General features: G+C 42.7%; 1 protein-coding gene across 1 annotated transcript in view; it reads left to right on the forward strand.

Moving 5' to 3' along the window:
* Positions 1–1,107: 1,107 nt before the first annotated feature.
* The window catches only part of KCNQ1 (potassium voltage-gated channel subfamily Q member 1), a 159,710-nt gene continuing 135,934 nt past the window's right edge, over positions 1,108–24,883 (forward strand). The window contains exon 1 of the mRNA XM_077288018.1: positions 1,108–1,417. The gene's annotated coding sequence lies outside the window, so the exon portion shown is untranslated. The remainder of the gene's footprint in view (positions 1,418–24,883) is intronic.

The raw sequence follows: 24,883 nt of genomic DNA on the forward strand, positions 1-24,883 counted from the left end.
TTGCAAGGACGCTTAGACTTGCATTACTGATTTTGATTGTATCCTTGGATTAAAATCATTGTGATTCTGTGAATTTGGACATGTGAGTGGCCCCATAGACTATCACGGTACAAGTGCTTTCTGTGAAAAACATAAATAGTGCTCATACGCGAAAAACAGACATCTGAACGAGGCTTTAGGTATGTTATTCCTGAAGAAGAGTATATGAGCAACACGTCTGATTTTCACAGATAGCACTCGTACCTATGATGATCTATGGCGCCATGCACATGTTCAATTTTTTTATTTGGACCAAGTGTTTAGCGGAAAATACCAAAGACATGTCCGATTTTGGTGCAAGGGTTAGATGAAAATTGGCAATAGGTCCGTGACAAAAATTGGACTGCACTCAGATGACATCCGAGTGTGGTCCGAGATTTTGATGGACTGTCAGAATGAGGAAGGTGGAGAAACGTATTTTTTTCTCTCCACATGAGAAAAGCTGATGCCGCTGATACGACTCTCTGGTCAAAGCCTGATCAGAATAACAGGTCAGTTTTTGTCATACGTGGAAAAAGCTGACATCTGGATGAGACCTTAGGCTAAGTTCACACTGGGCATTTTTGCTGTGTTTTTTTTCTGCAGCAAAACCTGAGTGCTAGGCAAGAAAGAAACCGCGGCAAAAACGCAGATTTTGGTGCGTTTTTTTCCATGCGTTTTTTACATTCAATTCAATGGGTGAAAAAAGCGACAAAAAAAGGCACCAAAAAAGAAATGTCCAAAAAAATGCAGCAAAGCACAAAATCCTGATGCCAAAAAAACCAAGTTGTGCTCGTGACATTTCTGAAATCTCATAGGCTTTGCTGCTACTGTCAAATGCAGCTGAAAATTAGCATAAAAATCCCAGAAAAAATGATGTAAAATGCCCAGTGTTAAACATAGCCTTATAATAGTAAATATTCAGCTGTATTTGTTGTACAGGCAAAGAAATACAACAAAAAGTCTAAACATAAAAATATTTACAAGTCACGAGAACTGGAGCAAAGCCATGCAGCCTCCTGGGCAGAGATGAAAGGGTTAACCCTGGAGTGAAGGCAAGAAGTTAGGGAGGTCTTTCCATGAAGTCTCAGGTTACAATAACCTCCATGGCTGCCAGCAGTGAGCCCTTCTTGTGGTAATGGCCATGTTTCCTGTGTCAGTGCTCACACACCAGTGTTGGGAGCCCAGAGGGTAAATGCTGAGCCTGAAATTCGATTTGGAGGAAGATGATTTTCTTTTTTTTTTTTTTTGCACTGAACTAACAAGGAAGTGAAGCTCTGAGGAACTTGTATCAGAAAGTTGACAGGCGGCAGGCGTGAGATCCTAAAGGAAACCTGAGCACTTCCTAGCTCTCTTTCCTCTTCCCTGGGCTCTTCAGGCAACATCTGCTGGAGAATAGGTAAAACACAAAGATGCCAACAGGTCCCCGGGGGTTTGATCATGGATGTTTCTATGGAAAGTCTCAATGTAAAGGCAGGAGATGGAGGTCTCTCTATTTGTGGCCCCTTAGATGTGTGTGCACTGAGCATTGTGCCTGCTCTGCGTCTATCCGAGCTCGTAGTGCTGAGTTTTTCACAATATTGACTGCGGTAGTAGAGCTGAGGTAGCAGAGTGACTTTAGAATTCAGCATTGTTGCTTTGTTCACGGTCTATATAATTGTTCACTGATGTAGCAGTGTTGGTCAGTAATAATAATAATAATTTTATTTGTATAGCGCAAACATATTTCACAGCACTTTACCAATTAAAGTATTAGGCTACGTTCACATTTGCGTTGTGCGCCGCAGCGTCGGCGCCGCAGCGCACAACGCAAACAAAAACGCAGCAAAACGCATGCACAACGCTGCGTTTTGTGCCGCATGCGTCGTTTTTTTCATTGAATTTGGACGCAGCAAAAATGCAACTTGCTGCGTCCTCTGTGCCCCGACGCGGGCGCCGCAGCGACGCATGCGGCGCAAAACGCAAGTGCGCCGCATGTCCATGCGCCCCCATGTTAAATATAGGGGCGCATGACGCATGCGGCGCCGCTGCGGCGCCCGACGCTGCGGCGCTGGCCGCAAATGTGAACGTAGCCTAAGATCTTGCTAAGGATGGTATGTCTGGATTTGTTAAAGGATGGTCCGCAGCGGATTACCGTCACTGCAAAGTGAATGAGATTTCAAATATGTTGATTCTTTCTGCCAATTTTCACTTTGAAATAGATGGGGCAAAATCCACAGAAAATCTTCCAAATGTGCAGATTTTATGCAGATACTGTAAGTAGCAGATTTGTGTTTTTTTTTCATCACTTATGGGAACCATCTTTAGGCTACAGGCCCCCTGGCCAAACTCAGCTGCTGCGCAAGGCCCTGTTCACACATGTACATGTATGTGGAAAAAATGGAACCGTGTTATCATTGCTTTGGACCACCGTGTGATCTGTGTGTGTGCCGTTTGGCCTCGGTGTCATCCGTGTTTTCCACAAATGGATAAACTAATGACAAAGCTTCTCCTATACTTTGCAATGTTAAATACAGGAGGGTACGCTGATGCCATCTTTGTTCTGTTCTTGTTCTTCATGGACTCCTAGACTTGAATTTGCCTTGGTCTTCCGTGCTGCTGGGGGAAAAAAAAAGGACGTCTCCATGTGTTTTGCACAGACACACGGTCCTTGAAAAATCACGGAAAAGTGAACAACACCATAGATTATAATGGGTACATGGTCTATCCGAGAAAAAAACAGACACAGATGTATGAATGAGGCCGAGGAGACCTCCCCGTTCTTAGACCACCACACAAGGATGTGTGACTCCAGCCCAGGGGTCTGTGCATACAACATCTTTTTCAGGCAGATTCCACCTGAATAAGCCCTGCAAAACCCAAGTAATAAAAATGAACGTAGTGCACAGCAATGTAAAAAAATCTCTGCTGTGCACATGCTCAGTATTTTTGTTCATTTCTTCTCTATTAATTTAAGCTATAACTGCAAGAAGTTCCTAGCAGAAGCCGCCCAAAGAATGGAAGCGCTACTTCTTTTGATCTGTTCACGTTTCCAAACCCTGAAATGTTTCAAAAAAGTAGTACGCTCACGCTGCAGTTGGTGTCCTCTAGGAAAGGCTTGCCAGTTATAGAGCCGCTGCAGAACCACCGGTGATGACAGCCCGCTTCTCCTAGGAAAACCTTGGCGGGTGCATCGGAGATGAGATGTCTCCTGCACATACCCTTAGGCTAGGTTCACACATTGCGTTTTTTTCTGCAGGCAAAACCTGCTCTCTTGGCAGTAAAGAAGCTGCTTACAAAAAACATGTTTTGCAACATTTTTCCTGTGTTTTTTTTTTTTTTGCCATGTTTTTGTTGTCTCTTGTGCATGTTGATAAAGTTTAGTGGTCCAAGAAAAAACATGATGAGGTTATGTGCACACGTTGCGGATTTGCCTGCGGATCCCCAGCGGATTGGACGCTGCGGATTCGCAACAGTTTCACGTCCGATTTACCGTAAGATGGAAAACCATATCCGCAGTGCTCATGCTGCGGAAAATACCGCGGTTTATTTTCCGCAGCATGTCAATTCTTTGTGCGGATTCCGCAGCGCTTTACACCTGCTCCTCAATAGGAATCCACAGGTGGAATCCACAGTAAATCCGCTGGTAATCCGCAGTGCGTTTTACCTGTGGATTTTTAAAAAACTGAGCGGAAAAATCCGCACAGAAATCCGCAACATGGGCACATAGCCTCAAACTTCCTTAGTTTTTTTCCCCAAAAATGCAGCAAAACCTGATACCTGTGTTTTCTGCTGCATTTTTGTATTTACTCATTACTTTCTATGGGTGAAAAAAACGCTGAAAGAAGTGACATGCTGCAGTTCGCACAAACGCAACGGTTTTCCAAATCAGTTAGAAAAAAACCAATGTGTGTGAACAATATTTCTGAAATCTCACAGCCTTTACTGGTACTTTTAACAGCTTAAAATTAAAGTAACATAAGATGAACCATGTGCACAGCAATGTTGTTCTGACATTGCTGTGCACTAAGTTCATTCTATGGTATGTTTTTGTGGTGTTTTTTCATGCAGTCTCCATGAGGAAAAATTCACAGTTCAATCGTAGTCTGACGCGAAACGGCCGTCGTCCACCATGCTGCCCGTATCCTCCTGTATCCATGTTTTTATTGAATTTTGAATAAGTGTTTTTATGGAATTGTGAGCACCACTTTTTAACTCTCCGGATTCTGTATTGCCATTACTTATTTGGTTGAAAACCCTGCAGTCAGAAGGTGATAATAAAAGGTCCCCTGTTGATTTTTGCGTATCCATTCACTTATAAAGGTACCGTCACATTAAGCGACGCTGCAGCGATATAGACAACGATGCCGATCGCTGCAGCGTCGCTGTTTCGTCGTTGTGTGGTCGCTGGAGAGCTGTCACACAGACAGCTCTCCAGCGACCAACGATGCCGAAGTCCCCGGGTAACCAGGGTAAACATCGGGTTACGAAGCGCAGGGCTGCGCTTAGTAACCCGATGTTTACCCTGGTTACCAGTGTAAATTTAAAAAAACAAACAAACACTACATACTTACATTCTGGTGTCTGTCACGTTCCCTGGCGTTCGCTTCCCTGCACTGTGTAAGCGCCGGCCCTAAAGCAGAGCGGTGACTTCACCTCTGTGCTCTGCTTTACGGCCTGCCGGCGCTGACAGTGCAGGGAAGCGGACGCCGGGGGACCCGACAGACACCGGAGTGTAAGTATGTAGTGTTTGTTTTTTTTTACATTTACAATGGTAACCAGGGTAAATATCGGGTTACTAAGCCCGGCCCTGCGCTTAGTAACCCGATGTTTACCCTGGTTACCAGTGAAGACATCGCTGGATCTGTGTCACACGCCGACTCAGCGATGTCAGCGGGTGATCCAGCGATGAAATAAGGTGCTGGCCTTCTACCTCCGACCAATGATGTCACAGCAGGATCCTGATCGCTGCTGCGTGTCAAACACAACGATATCGCTATCCAGGACGCTGCAATGTCATGGATCGCTATCGTTATCGTTGTTAAGTTGTTCAGTGTGAAGGTACCTTAAGTGTCGAGTCTGACCTGAAATACAGATCAAAGTAGTGCAAGTATGATGTGTGAAGCACATGCTATCAGTCATTGTGTAAAATCGTTCATGTGATCTAACGCTTTGATTTGTACTGGTCTTTGCTGTGCATGTGCATACAGAAAGCACACGGCCATTTAATATGCTCATCAGAACGACCCTTTACCCCCTTCTGCCCATTGAGAACACATGCACGTTTGGCAGAACAGAGCGTGCATGTATGCTAGGGAGCTGGAGGAGATGGCTGTCAGCCAAACACACATTCATCCAGATATGGTCTAAGCTGTAAGGGCGCCTGTAATATTTGTGGTAATGCTGGATAATTCCTTCTTCTCACCTCTGGCGTACGGTGATGCCGTGAACAGTTCCCAATAATACATGTCTGTACTTGTGGATGTTCTTCCATTACGTGGCGGCTGCATTCATGTGGATTTTTTTTTCTTTTCTTCTCAGCCTCAAAGTAAATAGGGAAAGCTAGCTGGCGTCAATGAGTGCAGACAGTGTGTGCACAGGGCTCTATGGCATCACTATAAAATGACATTCATGTGGCAAATATATTGATGGGTAATCCCTGGGTGCTGAGGTCAGACCCTGTAGGTGCCAGGGTGCTGGAGAGGATTATTCTTCTGTTGACTTAGGGTACCGTCACACAGTGCAATTTTGATCGCTACGACGGCACGATCCGTGACGTCGCAGCGATCGTATGATTATCGCTCCAGCGTCGTAGACTGCGGTCACACGTTGCAATCACGGCGCTGGAGCGATGCCAAAGTCCCCGGGTAACCAGGGTAAACATCGGGTAACTAAGCGCAGGGCCGCGCTTAGTAACCCGATGTTTACCGTGGTTACCAGCGTAAAAGTAAAAAAAACCAAATCGTACATGCTCACCATCTGATGTCCGTCCGGTCCCTTGCCGTCCGCTTCCTGCTCTGACAGATCCGGCCGTACAGTGAGAGCAGAGTGCAGCGGTGACGTCACCGCTGTGATCTGCTCTCACTTTCCGGCCGGCAGACAGTCAGGCGGGAAGCGGACGGCAAGGGACCGGACGGACATCAGATGGTGAGCATGTACGATTTGGTTTTTTTTACTTTTACGCTGGTAACCACGGTAAACATCGGGTTACTAAGCGCGGCCCTGCGCTTAGTTACCCGATGTTTACCCTGGTTACAAGCGAACACATCGCTGGATCGCTGTCACACACAACGATCCAGCGATGTCAGCGGGTGATCAAGCGACGAAAGAAAGTTCCAAACGATCTGCTACGACGTACGATTCTCAGCAGGATCCCTGATCGCTGCTGCGTGTCAGACACTGCGATATCGTAACGATATCGCTAGAACGTCACAAATCGTACCGTCGTAGCGATCAAAATTGCACTGTGTGACGGTACCCTTAGTTTTCTTCAGTTCACACTCGGGTATGTAGTCAATGAGAAGCCATGAGGATTTTGGCCTTGGCCCCAAGGCCTGCAGCCTCTTCTACATGAAGGCTTTCTGGTTCGGCTTAGCACCCATGATTCATATATAAGAAGGAGAGGAATTGCCCCCTGTTTAACCAATATTTAATGCCTAACCTGCTGCATACCAATGGCATCCAACCAATCCCACTGATCATAACGGGAGCCATTGAGCTTCCATTATGGAGGCTGGCGTTTTACCACACAAAATAAGTCCGCATGTAGTTCTACTGTTCGATGTGTACACAGCTGTAGGAATATGGACCAGAATGGTGGTCTCTTGCGTGTCCAGACCGGAACTGTCGGGACTGTCACCATTGTTGCTGGGGTAAGCACTTTCTGACCGGAGTAGACCTTTGCACCTGACTGCTGGGGGCGGGTGTGATATAAAAGACACTGCGCATGCTGAAACGGGTATTTTGGCGTGCGCTACAGGAGGTTGACTCCTTCTCTGCCCATTACTACAGATAATCCCGCCCCCCACCACATCACCACACATAATTCCGCCCTCCCACCACATTACCACACATAATCCCGTCGCCCTACCCTGTCACCACACACAATCCCGCCCCCACCACATCTCCACACACAATCCCGCCCCCCCACCACATTAATACACATAATCCCGCCCCCCACCACATTACCACACACAATCTTGCCCCCCACCACATTACCACACATAATCCCGTCGCCCTACCCTGTCACCACACACAATCCCGCCCCCACATCTCCACACACAATCCCGCCCCCCCACCACATTAATACACATAATCCTGCCCCCCACCACATTACCACACACAATCTTGCCCCCCACCACATTACCACACATAATCCCGCCCCCAACACATCACCACACTATTGTTATTAACTTCATTTTAAGTTAATTTACCACCTGCGTAAGCGCTATTGAATGTTGTCATTATTTACTTTAGTTTAATCACCAGCAGTGTTAATTAGATAGCAATGAGCGTGCCGAGCGTTAGCTGGCTGGAAACATCTAGTATGTATATGTATATGTGTGTGTGTGTGTAAATATAAATATATAAATATATATATATTTATTCTCTGTTAACTCTTGCTCTGTCTCCTGCTTGTCACTGCATCCTGCATTCCTGCTGGAACCTTACACAGCCTTAATAGACGATCTTATTGATCTTATTTGTGAACCAAAGTGGACGGTGATCACAAAGGGCTCCATAACCTCTGGAGGAGCTGCCCTGCGCTACAGTGTCAACCCACTAATGGCAGACATCAGAGCACACATGGTTTGCGCAGTTAGGTTTCTGCTGTCTGGTCCTTTTTATTCTGAGGAAGAGTTTTCTCTGAGTATGCCATGTGTATGGGGGGGCTCTTGACCCCCTGTGTAAAGTCCAGCAACTCCAGGCGATGTGATCGTGAGGTGCTGATGGGTTGCTGTGAGTACAAGAACCTATTAACCATGGCCATGAAATATAAAGCTATAATCTTATCATTGGAGTATATAAAGGGGTATTCCCATCGCCAAGAGCCTATCCCAATATATAGTAGGAAAAATAATAATAATAATAAAGTTAGCAAATGTTACTATTGTAAAAATCATACATTTTTGCTAAAATTAGAAAATCACATTGATTTTTACAAAATTAATTTGCATTTTATTGCATGAAATACCGTATTTTTTGGACTAGAAGATGCACCAGACCAGAAGACGCACCCCAAATTTTGGGGTGGAAAATGGCAGAAAAAAGATTTTTTTATAAGATGGGGGTCCGTCTTATTGTCCGAATTTAAGGTATCTGACCTGAGGGCCGGTGGTGGTACAGCGGGGTCACAGAAGGCATGGTTCCTTCCTCAGGAAGCCAACGGCGACAGAAGTGGGGCAAGGCTGCAGTCCCGGAGTGCAATGCTGCGGGTCTGGTGTCGTGACGGGGGTCAGTGATGCGCTCATTTCCAGCCCGATGGCCGGAAGCGCTAGTTAAATGCCGCTGTCAGCTGACCTCGGACGTACTATCCCGGCCGAGGTCAGAAAGGGGAAAATTTTAGATTTTGTTTCTCATAGTTGAAGTGTGCCTACGATAAATAGTACAGACCTCTGCATTCTTGATAGGTGGGAAAAGTTCTAAAATCGGCGGTGTATCAAATATGTATGTGAGAAAAGATGCTCTGAAGTTGATGGGGAGAACAAGCTTTTCTTACTATACACAGGTGATGGGAGCTGGCGGATCCTCTTTAAGGATTGAGTATCTCTTGCATAATGTGCATAGGACCAGTTTGAGACATGTCACACGTCGTTATCACATCCAACAAATAGGTGTATAACTTTACCCCTTAGAACCCGGTCCCAGCGGTATACAGAGGCTCTTTGTGCCTCCTTAAAGGGATGTTTGGTATTGTGTGATTTGGATACAATATTTTATTTGCACAGAGTGTAAGTAAGTGCCCTTGTGTTATACATTCTACAGGCGCTCGAATAACACTTCCGTTACTTAGATAACATTACACAATCAAGAAAACTTGCCGGTCAGGACAGAATTTGTAAGTTTAAGGCCAAGTTCACAAATCTAAAGCAGTGTTGCCAACTTGATTTTTTTCTGGACGACTTAGCAAAAATTTACTGACAGACAATATTTTATATGGATACATTGGAAAACAATAATAAATCCTTACAATTATAAGTGATGCGTGTCTACAACCCCCGATTCTGACGAAGACCTTATCTGCACTCACTATTAACTGTAAAATGAGAAGAAAAATAATCCACTGTATATAAGTTTCTTCAGTTTCAGGAAAATCATGGACGCCTTAAATTTTTTTTTTTTTTTTTGGACCGACTGTTCTGAAATTTCTGGATGGTTGGCAACCATGGACCGAAGTTCAGATTCCAAGTACAGACTGTGATGACCGGACCAGACGTGGGGCTCCTGACAGTCCTGACATGACTGTGTTGAGTTTGGGTTAGGAGACCCCTAGCTCTTCCATACTCTGACCGTAATTATCGGATGTGTGAGCGTGGTCATGCTTGCATGGGTGCAAAGCAAATACAAGGAACCACTGGGCGCTTCAGAATAATAGAGGTACGGTCGTATTATGGAGGCTGAAAGTTCTAATTTTTCTGATAGAAGTCTCCCTACAAAATGAGACCCACCAATTTTCAATCATGACCCTCACTATTTTGACCTACAACACAATCCAGGGAAAAGGGGGTTTAATTAAGGGATCATCGTGCGGTTTCCAGCAGTAACATTGTACAGTGTGATGGTGGAGATTGTGGAATTTTCCACTTGTAGAATGTGCACTTAACATAGGTGTTTGTGGTATTTTACACGGTGTTTGTGGTATTTTACATGGTGTTTATGGTATTTTAAGTCCCCCTGTTACCTAAGGAGGTCACTTTTTTCTGTGGCCCTGAGATAATCCTCCCATTGTCTCTCCAGGTGACTAAGGGTACTGTCACACTCTGCAACTTTCCAACGATCACGACCAGCGATACGACCTGGCCGTGATTGTTGGAAAGTCGTTGTGTGGTCGCTGGAGAGCTGTCACACAGACCGCTCTCCAGCGACCAACGATGCCGAAGGCCCCGGGTAACCAGGGTAAACATCGGGTTACTAAGCGCAGGGCCGCGCTTAGTAACCCGATGTTTACCCTGGTTACCATCGTAAAAGTAAAAAAAAACAAAAAACGTACATACTCACATTCCGGTGTCCGTCAGGTCCCTTGCAGTCTGCTTCCCGCTCTGACTGACTGCCGGCCGGAATGTAAGAGCAGAGCACAGCGGTGACGTCACCGCTGTGATCTGCTTTCACTTTACGGCGGCACTCAGTCAGAGCGGGAAGCAGACTGCAAGGGACCTGACGGACACCGGAATGTGAGTATGTACGTTTTTTGTTTTTTTTTACTTTTACGATGGTAACCAGGGTAAACATCGGGTTACTAAGCGCGGCCCTGCGCTTAGTAACCCGATGTTTACCCTGGTTACAAGCGAACGCATCGTTGGATCGGTGTCACACACACCGATCCAACGATGACAGCGGGAGATCCAGCGACGAAAGAAAGTTCCAAACGATCTGCTACGACGTACGATTCTCAGCAGGGTCCCTGATCGCTGCTGCGTGTCAGACACAGCGATATCGTATGGATATCGCTGGAACGTCACGGATCGTACTGTCGTAGCGACAAAAGTGCCACTGTGTGACAGTACCCTAAGGTAAGCTACATTTCTCTGTGTGCTGTGTCCCGGGGCAATCTGAATGCCTACTCTTTCTGTTGTTTCCAAGTCTGAAATGGGCATGTAATAATATAAAATGGTACGCTTCTTGTCCTCAGTATCAGTTTTCATAATAAAAAGGGATTGTATGATAAAAAGACAAAGACTTTTTTTTTTTTTTTGCGCTGTTTGACCCTTCTTTTTCATTATATCATTGCTTCCATAGGAAGAGTTAAATTTTGTGACATTCTCCAAAGCACATTATTCTGTGGATGTATTCCCTGTAAAAAATATATATAGTATTTACACCAAATACAGAGATTTGTGTAGGCCTATTATGACAGCAGAAGGATGGCGTACAGGGTATAATATGGAATGCTAGATGCACCTTGTGCTGTGTAACACCAAGTATATGGATCTGGTCTATAGATCAGCCTGAAAAGCAAAGGTAAAGATTCCATACACTTTAGATAGCTGTCAATCGCATGGCTGCAGCTCTTTCCCATCTTCTCCTCTGCCTCTCTGTGAACGAGTCACTGACAGGAAAAAACAGACTTGTCGAATCCTTCTGTTCCTTGATGTTTTTTCGGGTAATGTCTGCAGGAGCCATACACATTAGACTCCGCTGAACCCATCAATATCAATAGGTTTAGCCAACATTAGTCTAATGTACAGTACAATGTTATAGATAAACTTGGCACACACGTGATGAGATGCAAGTGAGAATTTAATTTGAGGAGAGTACATACAATATGACGTTTCGGTCATAGACCTTCATTAATGTACCTCTCTTAGGGATTTGCTTGTTTATAGATTTTAGGAGATTTAACCCCATTAGACATCAGGATCAGCTCTGAATGAAAGCCATATATGGCGCCAGAGATGTGTTGTCCGGACGCGGCATCCACCGCTCGTCCTGAGTGTGACGTATGTGTATGTACTCTCCTCAAATTAAATTCTCACTTGCATCTCATCACGTGTGTGCCAAGTTTATCTATAACATTATATGGTTTGGGCTCCTACTTGTGCACCACTATCAATAGTAGTGCCTACGGCTATCTTTCACATAATGTACAGTACAGACCAAAAGTTTGGAGACACCTTCTCATTTAAAGATTTTTCTGTATTTTCATGACTGAAAATTGTAAATTCACACTGAAGGCATCAAAACTATGAATTAACACATGTGGAATTATACACTTAACAAAAAAGTGTGAAACAACTGAAAATGTCTTATATTCTAGGTTCTTCAAAGTAGCCACCTTTTGCTTTGATGACTGCTTTGCACACACTTGGCATTCTCTTGATAGTTTTGATGCCTTCAGTGTGAATGTGCAATTTTCATAGTCATGAAAATACAGAAAAATCTTTAAATGGGAAGGGGTGTCCAAACTTTTGGTCTGTACTGTATATGGTGGCCTTAACGCTGGGGTTACACATGGCATGAGCAGTAACACGGGGTGTAATCGTTTGTCCAAAGGTCACTGCTACATAATGTGCACACGTTCAGGAATACATGCAGAAAATTTCTGTGGAAATCCGGACATTTCTGCCAGATTTCCGCATGAAATCCACATGCGTTTTTTGCGTGTGTTTTGACACGGTTTTGACGCGTTTTTGATGCATTTTTTGGGGCGGATTTTCCCAGACATTTCCCAATGCATTAGACAGTGGGAAATCCACAAAAAAACTTAAAAATAATGAACAGGTTCATTATTTTTCCGCAATGCGTTTTTCATGCGGAAAAATGCACATCATGTGCACAGAAATTGCGGATTCCATTCTAAATGATGGGATACTTAATGTATGCAGATTATATGCGGTTTTATAGTGCAAAAACGCTAAAAAACCGCAAATAATCTGCAACGTGTGTGCACCTAGCCTAATTAAAAAAAAAGTTACAGAAGAACGGATCTACTAACCAATACCTGGCCGCCTTACAAGTTTACCGCAGACAGGACCCGCCATAAAAGGTTGTGATATCACAGGTTCAAAATATTGATGAACAAGCACTCACAAACATATCGTTCATGTTGGAGGTGGTTGCTTACAGGGACGGACATATCGCTGGTGCAGCTGCTTTGGGGCCTGGAGTTGGAAGTGGGCTACCGGCACCAGAGACTATTTCAGCTGGGTGTGCGTCCTCAGATGCATGAAATATATTATGGCACAGGGGACCCGACAGCTCCCTGCACTGCCATACATCCTGCCGGCCAATCAGAGAGCTGACTGGGGCGCATGGCACTGACGTCATGTGACATGGCACGCACGCCAACGTCAGCTGATGGCTCCTGCACCCTGTCAAAGAAAAACTGCTGGCACTCTGCTCAAAACACTGAGGAAACTATGACTTTCTGGTATAAGAAAATCACCGATGTGTGCATGAGTCCTTAGCATTGTCTTGTTTTTAATTGATACCATTTATGTATTCTTAATTACAATTTTTTTTTTTATATATATATATATATCTCCAGTTCCTTTCAAACTGAATTTTTATCCTATAAACATTGACTTTTTTTTATTCTTAAAGGCTAGTAAAATGTGGCGCCCAGGGGAACGTAATGCACTTGTTTGAAGAAGATAAATAACGAAAATGACTTTTTAAGTGTATTTCCTTTTGTGACTTATCTGATGGATTACCTATTGTTTCTTATATGCCTTATCCAAATTAATTGCTTTTTTTTCCTTTTGTGTTTGATTTGCTGTGTCCTCCCGTAACCTGATACTACCCAACTTCTTATCTAGTAAATGTTAACTGAAAGCTATGACCTGAAAAAAAAGAGAGAACGAACCTGAAATAAGGAGCAGAAAGCTCATTTATATGCAGGTCCCAGATTTACTACTGGTGGTTAATATTTAGCCAAGCATAAACCTAGAAGAGGCAGTCTGATGATGGGCCAAATCTGCCGAGCTGTTGGATAGATTTGCCACACTTCAGGCTCAAATTCCTATTTTACTTCTCTTGCCCCAATATGATTTTAATATCTGTATATTAGTTATTACGGCATAGGAAAGTTGTAGTTTAACCTTTTTGAGGACCGTGGGATTATTCAATTAAATTGGTTTCAGTTTAACACTGTGGGACAAATACGTTCCTTGGTACTCTAAAGGTAAAAGGGAAGGAAAGAGGGTTTTTTTTTTGTCCCTTTATGGGCCTAACCACATATTGTTAGGTAGATGCCAACTATCTGGTTGTCCGGTTGTGGGACAATCTCTCCTGACTCATGAACTGCTTGTACCAGCGATTGTCCTGTGATGTCACGTTGACAGAGTAGTTCCTTTTCCTCCGCTCTACTATGTCGATGGGGTGTCGCTGGCAACGTCATGATGATTGACAGCTGGCTATGGGGCAGCGTTGGGCTAAGCCAGCTGTCCATCAATCTGAGGTCAACAGTGGAACAGTTGGAACATTTCCTAGGTGCTGCCCAAGCTTCATGAAAGCTCTTGGAAAGCATTGCTCCCTAAAGGTTTCTTCTGGTGGAGCTGGCATGTCCTGTCATAAGACCAATCACATATTCAGTGAGCATGGACTCGAAACTGGTCCCATGCCTAAAACTTAGGAAGAAAGCCAAACTGTCCACGTTTCACCTTTCATATACTTCTTAGATTTCTATGCGCCTAACAAGGAAATGTATCTCCTAAAATTGTCACCTTCTCCCTGGAGGGCAAACATTAGTCATTTCTCTAGGCGGTTTGTTCTCCATGACTTCTTCTTTTGGCTAATACATTCTAGGGTTGTAGAGAAGGTGGCGTTGAGTTGTATACAGGGGTAAGAAAATCCTGTGGTTACTAGGAGCTAGTTGAAGTCAAGTCATAGTATTTAAAAACGTTGAATTACAATGTTACAAGCAGAGAAAAAAAATATTATTACAACTAAATAGCCTTGAGGGATTGTCCAGGATATGAACATTTTTGTAAAGCCAGGAAACACTTTAATATTCTATATCCTGGTCAACCAATTTAATCCACATAGAAGGGAGCCAACCATGGGAATTGGGTCCAACAAGAAAACCATTTTTATAAATGTGGACTTGCTAACAACTTTCTTTATGAAAGCCGTACGTTGCCTTTAAGTAGAATGCAAATACATGGGACAAAAACTCTAGTACAGTTGTTTCCAGAACATACCAGTCAAACCTGAAAAGTCAGGTTTACTGCAGCCAATCCCAGTGTCTTCCCACGCCAAGTGATGGTGGTCCAAGAAGCAGCAATGCAGGCTGCTCTAGACCGTAGTGTCCTCACAGAGGTTCTGTATGAGGACATCTTGTACTTGTTCCAACAAAACTGGAATGGAGGAAGGCAGGTAAGTCAACTCTTACTCTTTGACTTTCAAAACAGAGTCTCTCTGGGATTATTACACAAATGTATAGTGATTCACCTCTGTGACACATGCAGAATAGGATACGCTTAGCCCCTTCCCTACATGAACAATATAAGTTTTTGCACATTTGTTTGTTTTTTTCCTTCTCTTCTTCCAATTGATATATTTTTATTTTTTGATTGACAGTCCTGTGAGCTCTTTTTGTTTTGTTTTTTTTATTCATTCACTTTTTCCCTTTATAATGTACTGTAAAATGGGGAAAATTCTCCCATTATTTTTATTTTTTTTGGTTCTTTTATTATGGGACTCCATGTGTAGTTAAAATAACCTGCTAACTTGATACTAAATGTATTTAAGTAATTTTTGTAATGTTTTATGCGTACTGTATGATGTGTTTTGTTGGAAATATTTTAAGGATTTTAGTTTTTTTTAAATTTTCACTTGTCCTTAATTATTTGTACCAAACACTGTAATACCTACATACAGTATACACATGGAGCCATCTTTAAAACACTTCTCTCCCATTATCATCTTTCCTGTGATCCTCTGGGGTGAGATGGACAATGGATGAGCACTTGGATCCCTCAGAATCTAGACACTAATGGAACCTGTCATGTTGAAAATGGTATCTGATCTGTAGCAGAATGATATAGTTCAGGAGGAACTGATCAAATGCATAGACGGTTTTACTAGTGGAGGGAAGGAGCAGACACCAAAAGGAGGACATCCATCTGGCCGGACCAGTCTCACTTTAACACAGCATGGGACCAAATCAAATCGTATTTTTAAGGTGTACAGGGGGAGTCAGGAGGCAGTGAAATGCATAACAGCAGGAAAAGGTAGTGCCATTTGTTGGGATATTAAAAAAAAAAACAAACAAAAACTTGTGACTAGTTCCCTTTAAACCAACCCATATCAATAATATTGGGATGGACCCATTAAGATACGAACACAGAAATCCCATAGGCAGTGGTCGCAGGGATTTAAGACTGCACAATTACCATCCACTCCTTTATTAAAACAAAAAAAATAAAAAAAATTATAAATATATATATATATATATATATATATATATATATATATATATACATACATACATACATACATACATACATACATACATACATACATACATACATACATACATACATACATACATACATACATACATACATACATACATACATACATACATGTCCTTCTCAAAAAATTAGCATATAGTGTTAAATTTCATTATTTACCATAATGTAATGATTACAATTAAACTTTCATATATTATAGATTCATTATCCACCAACTGAAATTTGTCAGGTCTTTTATTGTTTTAATACTGATGATTTTGGCATACAACTCCTGATAACCCAAAAAACCTGTTTCAATAAATTAGCATATCAAGAAAAGGTTCTCTAAATGACCTATTACCCTAATCTTCTGAATCAACTAATTAACTCTAAACACATGCAAAAGATACCTGAGGCTTTTAAAAACTCCCTGCCTGGTTCATTACTCAAAACCCCCATCATGGGTAAGACTAGCGACCTGACAGATGTCAAGAAGGCCATCATTGACACCCTCAAGCAAGAGGGTAAGACCCAGAAAGAAATTTCTCAACAAATAGGCTGTTCCCAGAGTGCTGTATCAAGGCACCTCAATGGTAAGTCTGTTGGAAGGAAACAATGTGGCAGAAAACGCTGTACAACGAGAAGAGGTGACCGGACCCTGAGGAAGATTGTGGAGAAGGACCGATTCCAGACCTTGGGGAACCTGAGGAAGCAGTGGACTGAGTCTGGTGTGGAAACATCCAGAGCCACCGTGCACAGGCGTGTGCAGGAAATGGGCTACAGGTGCCGCATTCCCCAGGTAAAGCCACTTTTGAACCATAAACAGCGGCAGAAGCGCCTGACCTGGGCTACAGAGAAGCAGCACTGGACTGTTGCTAAGTGGTCCCAAGTACTTTTTTCTGATGAAAGCAAATTTTGCATGTCATTCGGAAATCAAGGTGCCAGAGTCTGGAGGAAGACTGGGGAGAAGGAAATGCCAAAATGCCTGAAGTCCAGTGTCAAGTACCCAGTCAGTGATGGTGTGGGGTGCCATGTCAGCTGCTGGTGTTGGTCCACTGTGTTTCATCAAGGGCAGGGTCAATGCAGCTAGCTATCAGGAGATTTTGGAGCACTTCATGCTTCCTGGCACCTGCTCACAGTGCCAAAACCACTGGTAAATGGTTTACTGACCATGGTATTACTGTGCTCAATTGGCCTGCCAACTCTCCTGACCTGAACCCCATAGAGAATCTGTGGGATATTGTGAAGAGAAAGTTGAGAGACGCAAGACCCAACACTCTGGATGAGCTTAAGGCCGCTATTGAAGCATCCTGGGCCTCCATAACATCTCAGCAGTGTCACAGGCTGATTGCCTCCATGCCACGCCACATTGAAGCAGTCATTTCTGCCAAAGGATTCCCGACCAAGTATTGAGTGCATAACTGAACATTATTATTTGATGATTTTTTTGTTTGTTATTAAAAAAACACTTTTATTTGATTGGACGGGTGAAATATGCTAATTTATTGAGACAGGTTTTTTGGGTTATCAGGAGTTGTAGGCCAAAATCATCAGTATTAAAACAATAAAAGACCTGACAAATTTCAGTTGGTGGATAATGAATCTATAATATATGAAAGCTTAATTGTAATCATTACATTATGGTAAATAATGAAATTTAACACTATATGCTAATTTTTTGAGAAGGACCTGTGTGTGTGTGTGTGTGTGTGTGTGTGTGTATATATATATATATATATATATATATATATATATATATATATATATATATATATATATATAAATTTTTTTTTTTTTTTTAATACAAAAAGAACATATAGGCAAATAATAAAAAAGCAAGGTTGCCTCAAGGAATACACTTTGTAAGGCCAAATAGTGAGTAGGCCACAGAAATTGAAAGGTCAACGTATCATTCCATAGCCTCAATGAGTGAAACAGGCCGCCACGAGAGGTGGTGAGTTTTCCTTCAATGGAAGTCTTTATACAGAGGCTGGACAGACATCTGTCTGAGATGGTTTAGTGAATCATGCATTGAGCAGGGGTGGGACATGTTGACCCTGGAGGTCCCTTCCAACTCTAACATTCTATCATTCTATATGCAGAGAACAATTAAGTCTATATGGTAAATCGGATATTTTCGGAACGTATTGTAAATATATGTAACAAGTGCATAGCCCATAAATTATCCCCACATATAGTAGGTTCTGGAGCCACAATAGATGACATAATACATCCTACACATTACATGGCAGTGATCCAATTAATAGTATTTGCCTATGTGTAAAAGGAAACCAGCCTACTGCCCCAAGATATGCAGCATAATATAAATGGCTGTAATCCAATTGATTGCATTTGTTTCTACATATAGACGATCTGGCCTAATGCCTAAAGATATAGGATTCGTTAATATAAAATGTCCAAGTCCAGATAATTGTATGGTAATTCAATCAATGGTGATTTAGGTAATCGTAGCAATGAAGAGAAATGGGGTGCACAGATTGCATAACGGCACTAAAAGGAAGTACATTATATATACTAAAGTAATGGCTGGTCCATAGTAATGCATGGATCTGTGATCCCAGTACAGATGTGTGCATTAGGGTAAGTTCACACTAGAATCTGCACAAAAACCACAAAGTCTATAATGGGTTAGTGGCTGAGAGCACGGCAATACCACTCTCCCACTAATACTAACCACACCTAAAAGGCTGGTTGGGAAACTCCAAAGAGCATACAACACAAACAACCGGAGTATAAGAATCCCAAAACACATGTTCATAAAGCATATAAGTCTCTTTATTTTTAACAATGAATGACAAAAATCCTAGACATAAAAATTCTGCAATAATATATATAAATCAGGAGAATACAAATGAGAACCCATAGGTATGCCAATGGCACAGGGAGAGTCCAAAAAGTCCCTAAGGGAATATGCATCAATGTCGCAAATTTAGCCCAAAAGCACAAAGGAGAAGGCCTGAACAGGCTGTAAAATGTAACATTATATCAGTAATACATCTCCATAATATGCTCTGCTGGGATAGTGCAAAGTGTCATAACTCACCCATTCAGGAGATATAGAGGACTCCCCCCGTGTCACCGACAGGCCCTCTGACGCGCGTTTCGCGTTCAGCTTTCTCAAAGAGGGTTAACAATTGACTGCTCGCTGTGACTTAAATATAGAGCACACCGGAAATACAGGCGGCGTATCGGCGCACGCGCACTGGGGACCAGGTACCGGCCCCTTCTCTGGCCGTCACAAATGCGCCTGTGTAGGGCGGAATCCCACCATGTGACGTCAGGTATTACACAGGCGCAGCTGTTAGAGATAGCCGTCGGGAGGCATTGTAGCCACCAGCGCGCGTGCGCACAGCCGCAGTACATACTGCCGGAGACCGTACAGGCCGCCATATTGTCGGGGATAACCCGATATCATATAAAGTGCATATAGTGCAGTGATAAGATGCGGCTTAAATGACCGCATATATAATGATATAATAGTACAGACAAAAGCGGACATATTAATAAAAACATAAGTATATAAAGAGTGAGTGTATGCAAAAGTGCAATAGTGCAACACAAATACATAATAATATAGCAACACTGGAAAATATATAATACAATATAATCAAAATTCGGTGCTGATAATGAAAAGGGTTCATTTAAACCCTCTATGTGCACCATGTGAGTGTGAAGATCCAGGCGGCCAGAAGATGCGGTCTCAAACTAGATAGACTGCGGCGTTAAGGTTAATGTTACCAAACTGTAAAGAAAGGAAAGAACAGACAAAAATTAAAAACAAATTAAAATCAGAGTAGGAGGTTGACTCAATATAGGGAAGAGAACTAGAAGACCAACATTAGAGCTAAATTGTATCGCCTAGGGTGTTAAGAGACACCCATGAATATGCCGCATCTAAAGAGGACGAAGAGGTGGTGGAAATAAAGGATCCTAATATCTATAGGAAGGGGGAAAAACTTAATTTTTCGTTTAATCCCTTAGGGGCCATAGTATCGAGGGTGACAATCCACCTACACTCACATTGTGCTAAAAGTTGGTTTAGATTGCCACCCCTGATGCCCCCATGGATTCTGTCTATCCCCCTCACCTTCAAACCACTGGGATCAGATCCGTGGCATGCCCGAAAATGACGTGGTATAGTCTTTAATGTAGATACATCTATAATTTCCTTTGCGGCAATAATATCACGGACATGCTCTCGTGTCCGCACCTTCAATTCTCTAGATGTCAATCCGACATACACGAGGGAGCAGGGACAGGTCGCATAATATACCACATGTGTGGTGCTACATGAGATATATTCTCAAATTTTGTATTCCCTGTTACCATCAGATGATTTAAAACTCTTACTCCTCAATATGTTGGGACATGCGACACATGAGCCGCAAGGGAAACGGCCAACCCTGGGAGTGGATCCCGCAAAAAAGGGAGGTTTTTGTTTCGCCACATAGTGGCTAGCAACCAAACTATCCTTCAAATTTCTGCCTCTACGTTGCACCATACGTGGAAACGAAGGTAAATGGGCTGCTAGAACATTGTCCGTCCTCAGGATTGGCCAATGTTTATTGAGAATGCCGCGGATCCGATCCCAGCGGCAGTTAGATGTGGAAATGGACCTAATCTCCGATCCACCCGCCCGGGTCCTTTTGGCGGGTTGGATCAAAAGATCCTCTCTCCTGGTACTCTTTGCCCTGCCATAACCTGCCCTAATGCATCGGCGACTATACCCCCTGGCCTTAAATCTTTCAGCAAGGATCACGGACTGTCCCTCAAAACGGGCCTCTGTGGAGCAGACACGCCTGTTCCTCAAGAACTGGCCAACTGGGATGGCTTTGATGGTAGAATAACTATGTGCCGAGGATGCATGTAGTAAAGAGTTGACTGATGTTTCTTTACGGTAAAGGTCCGTCTCGATAGATCCATCCTCGGCAACACATAAATTAATATCCAGAAAATTAATTCTAGACTTATCCCAGGTGTACGTAAATTTCAAATTAAAAGAATTTTTGTTGAGGGACTGCATGAATTTAGATAGGCTGGTCTCGTCACCGTTCCAAATCATAAGAACATCATCAATGTAACGAAACCAGCCCATCACTTGGTCCACGGCATGTGCCCCGTCTCCCTGGAAGATGGTCCTTTCCCAGAACCCCAAAAATAGGTTTGCATAAGACGGGGCACACGCCGCGCCCATGGCAGTCCCCTGTGTTTGTGGAAAAAATTTGTCTTTAAAAACAAAAAAATTATGTGTTAAAATAAATTCTAACAAATCCAAAATAAAATCTGAAAAATGTCCATCCCAGTTGGCTGTCTCGAGAAAGAAGCGTGCCGCTCTCAGACCATCACTGTGTTTAATTGAAGTATACAGTGACTCTATATCTATGGTCACTAGTATCATGCCCGTCTCAAGGAACAGGCCGTTAATCCTAGTGAGTACATCAGTGGTGTCTCTGACATAGGAGGGCAGCGTTTCAACGAGTGGTTTGAGATAATAATCAATAAATTTGCACACATTTTCACACAACCCTCCCATGCCAGAGACAATTGGACGGCCAGGAGGGTTAGTAGCATCCTTGTGCACTTTGGGCAAGAGATAGAAAGTGGCAACCTTAGGGAATTTAGGTAAAAGGCCATCAAGAACCTTCCCTGGGACAATACCAGACTCATCTGCGTTAGACAAAATCAACTCCAATTCCCTCGAGAATGTATGCATGGGATTTTCTGAGAGAATCTGATAGGTAGATTTGTTTTTTAACTGGCGAAACGCCTCTTTCTCGTATTTGTCAGCCGGCCAGATAACCACATTCCCTCCCTTGTCTGATGGTTTAATTACCACTGCATCCAATAATTGGAGTTCTTTTATCGCTTTTCTCTGAAGAGGTGTGAGATTATCATTACATGAGTATTTTGGTATTTTCTTTAAGTCCTCAGTCACTAATCTACAAAAAATCTCAACTTGAGGGCAAAGAGACAAGGGAGGGAATGTTTGAGATCTAGACACAACCGACAAAGGAAAATTACCTAAAGGTTCAGGTTCTTGTTCCCTCAGTAGATCCTCTAATGCTTCCAGGGCTTCCTGTTCCATATTGTTGGATGGACTTTGTTTCATATCCTTTTGGCCATGCAATTTCTTCAATATCAGTTTTCGACAGAAAAGGTGTGTATCCTTCAATGCTGTGAAGAAATTTAAAGTTATTGCATGGTACAAAATTTAGGCCCAACCTCAAAACTTCCAATTGTGTCTCAGAAAGAGAATGAGACGACAAATTAATTACCTCTAGGGTAGATTTTTTAGCCTTTTGGTCATATATCATAGGAGGTGTAAATTTTCGTTTTTTCGTCTGATACCCTTTAGCGGCCCTATCTGGCTGAATTTTTCTGACTGCACCTTTATTAGTAGATCTTGATTGATCAGATGTAACGCTTGATTCATCTGCCGAAGTTAATGATGACATGGAGCCAGACCTCGATTGGGGCAAGGAGCGTATTTTTTTTAAATTATTATTCCTCCACCGATATACCTTATTTTCTTGGTAATCAGAACTATCCCTTTGCAGTTTCTTTGTCTTGACTGCACCTATTTCTTGCTCCCATTTAGAGAACTCTGTCTCCAGGTCTCCATTCAGTTTTTCAAGGGCCTCAGGTGTTAAATCCTCTTTAATTGCCACCTGAAGGCAATCAACTTCTTTTTCAATGTCCCTTAGTTTAGTCTCCTCTAATTTCAGTAATATTTCCATGAAACCCCTGGAGCATTTTGTAGCTACATCTTCCCATTCCTTTTTAAAAATATCATCATCAACTACGAATGATGGAAATATCTGTACGCGTAAACCTCTGGGAATGAGTCCACGCGCCAAATATTGTCCCAAGAAGGCCTTATTCCACCACAACTTCGTTTGGTCCCGGGTGCGAAAATCCATTTGCTTAGGGTTAAATGCTGTGAAAAACACAGAACAATTAGAATCTGCACAAAAACCACAAATAATCTATAATGGGTTAGTGGCTGAGAGCACGGCAATACCACTCTCCCACTAATACTAACCACACCTATGTTGGTCTTCTAGTTCTCTTCCCTATATTGAGTCAACCTCCTACTCTGATTTTAATTTGTTTTTAATTTTTGTCTGTTCTTTCCTTTCTTTACAGTTTGGTAACATTAACCTTAACGCCGCAGTCTATCTAGTTTGAGACCGCATCTTCTGGCCGCCTGGATCTTCACACTCACATGGTGCACATAGAGGGTTTAAATGAACCCTTTTTATTATCAGCACCGAATTTTGATTATATTGTATTATATATTTTCCAGTGTTGCTATATTATTATGTATTTGTGTTGCACTATTGCACTTTTGCATACACTCACTCTTTATATACTTATGTTTTTATTAATATGTCCGCTTTTGTCTGTACTATTATATCATTATATATGCGGTCATTTAAGCCGCATCTTATCACTGCACTATATGCACTTTATATGATATCGGGTTATCCCCGACAATATGGCGGCCTGTACGGTCTCCGGCAGTATGTACTGCGGCTGTGCGCACGCGCGCTGGTGGCTAAAATGTCTCCCGACGGCTATCTCTAACAGCTGCGCCTGTGTAATACCTGACGTCACATGGCGGGATTCCGCCCTACACAGGCGCATTTGTGACGGCCAGAGAAGGGGCCGGTACCTGGTCCCCAGTGCGCGTGCGCCGATACGCCGCCTGTATTTCCGGTGTGCTCTATATTTAAGTCACAGCGAGCAGTCAATTGTTAACCCTCTTTGAGAAAGCTGAACGCGAAACGCGCGTCAGAGGGCCTGTCGGTGACACGGGGGGAGTCCTCTATATCTCCTGAATGGGTGAGTTATGACACTTTGCACTATCCCAGCAGAGCATATTATGGAGATGTATTACTGATATAATGTTACATTTTACAGCCTGTTCAGGCCTTCTCCTTTGTGCTTTTGGGCTAAATTTGCGACATTGATGCATATTCCCTTAGGGACTTTTTGGACTCTCCCTGTGCCATTGGCATACCTATGGGTTCTCATTTGTATTCTCCTGATTTATATATATTATTGCAGAATTTTTATGTCTAGGATTTTTGTCATTCATTGTTAAAAATAAAGAGACTTATATGCTTTATGAACATGTGTTTTGGGATTCTTATACTCCGGTTGTTTGTGTTGTAAGTTCACACTAGGCGTTTCTTCAGTGTTTTTTTTTTTTTTTTTTTCTACAGCAAAACCTGATGTCTTGGCAGGAAAGAAGCTGCAGAAAAAAAGCATGTTTTTCTTGCGGCGGTTTTGGCATGCTGATAAAGTTTAGTGTTGGGGGAAAAAAAAAGTTCTATTCCAATGAATCCGGTTTTGGCATGCAAAAAACGCAGCAAAACATGATGGCTGCATTGTTGGAGTTTGGACTCAAGTCAATGGGTGAAAAACGCTGAAAGAAGTGACATGCTCCAAAAAACCATGAAAAGCACAAAATACTGATGACAAAAAGTGTGTGCATGATATTTCTGAAATCTGATAGGTTTGCTGGTATTGTAAAAAGCAGCTGAAAATTATCATCAAAACGTATAGTGTGAATTTGGCCTAAGGCAGAAGTATTATGTAAATAATCCATGCACACTGGCAAGGAGGCCTACCTAGTGAAATCCGGAGCCCCGATGCGTGTTTCACCCTGTTTCCTCAGGGGGCATGTGTTCTTTTAGTCTCATTTTTTTTATTTTCACAAAGGTAGCAGAAATGGACTAAAAAATTTG

This window comes from Ranitomeya variabilis, chromosome 2, assembly GCF_051348905.1.
Source record: "Ranitomeya variabilis isolate aRanVar5 chromosome 2, aRanVar5.hap1, whole genome shotgun sequence".
In the NCBI taxonomy this organism is placed as follows: domain Eukaryota; kingdom Metazoa; phylum Chordata; class Amphibia; order Anura; family Dendrobatidae; genus Ranitomeya; species Ranitomeya variabilis.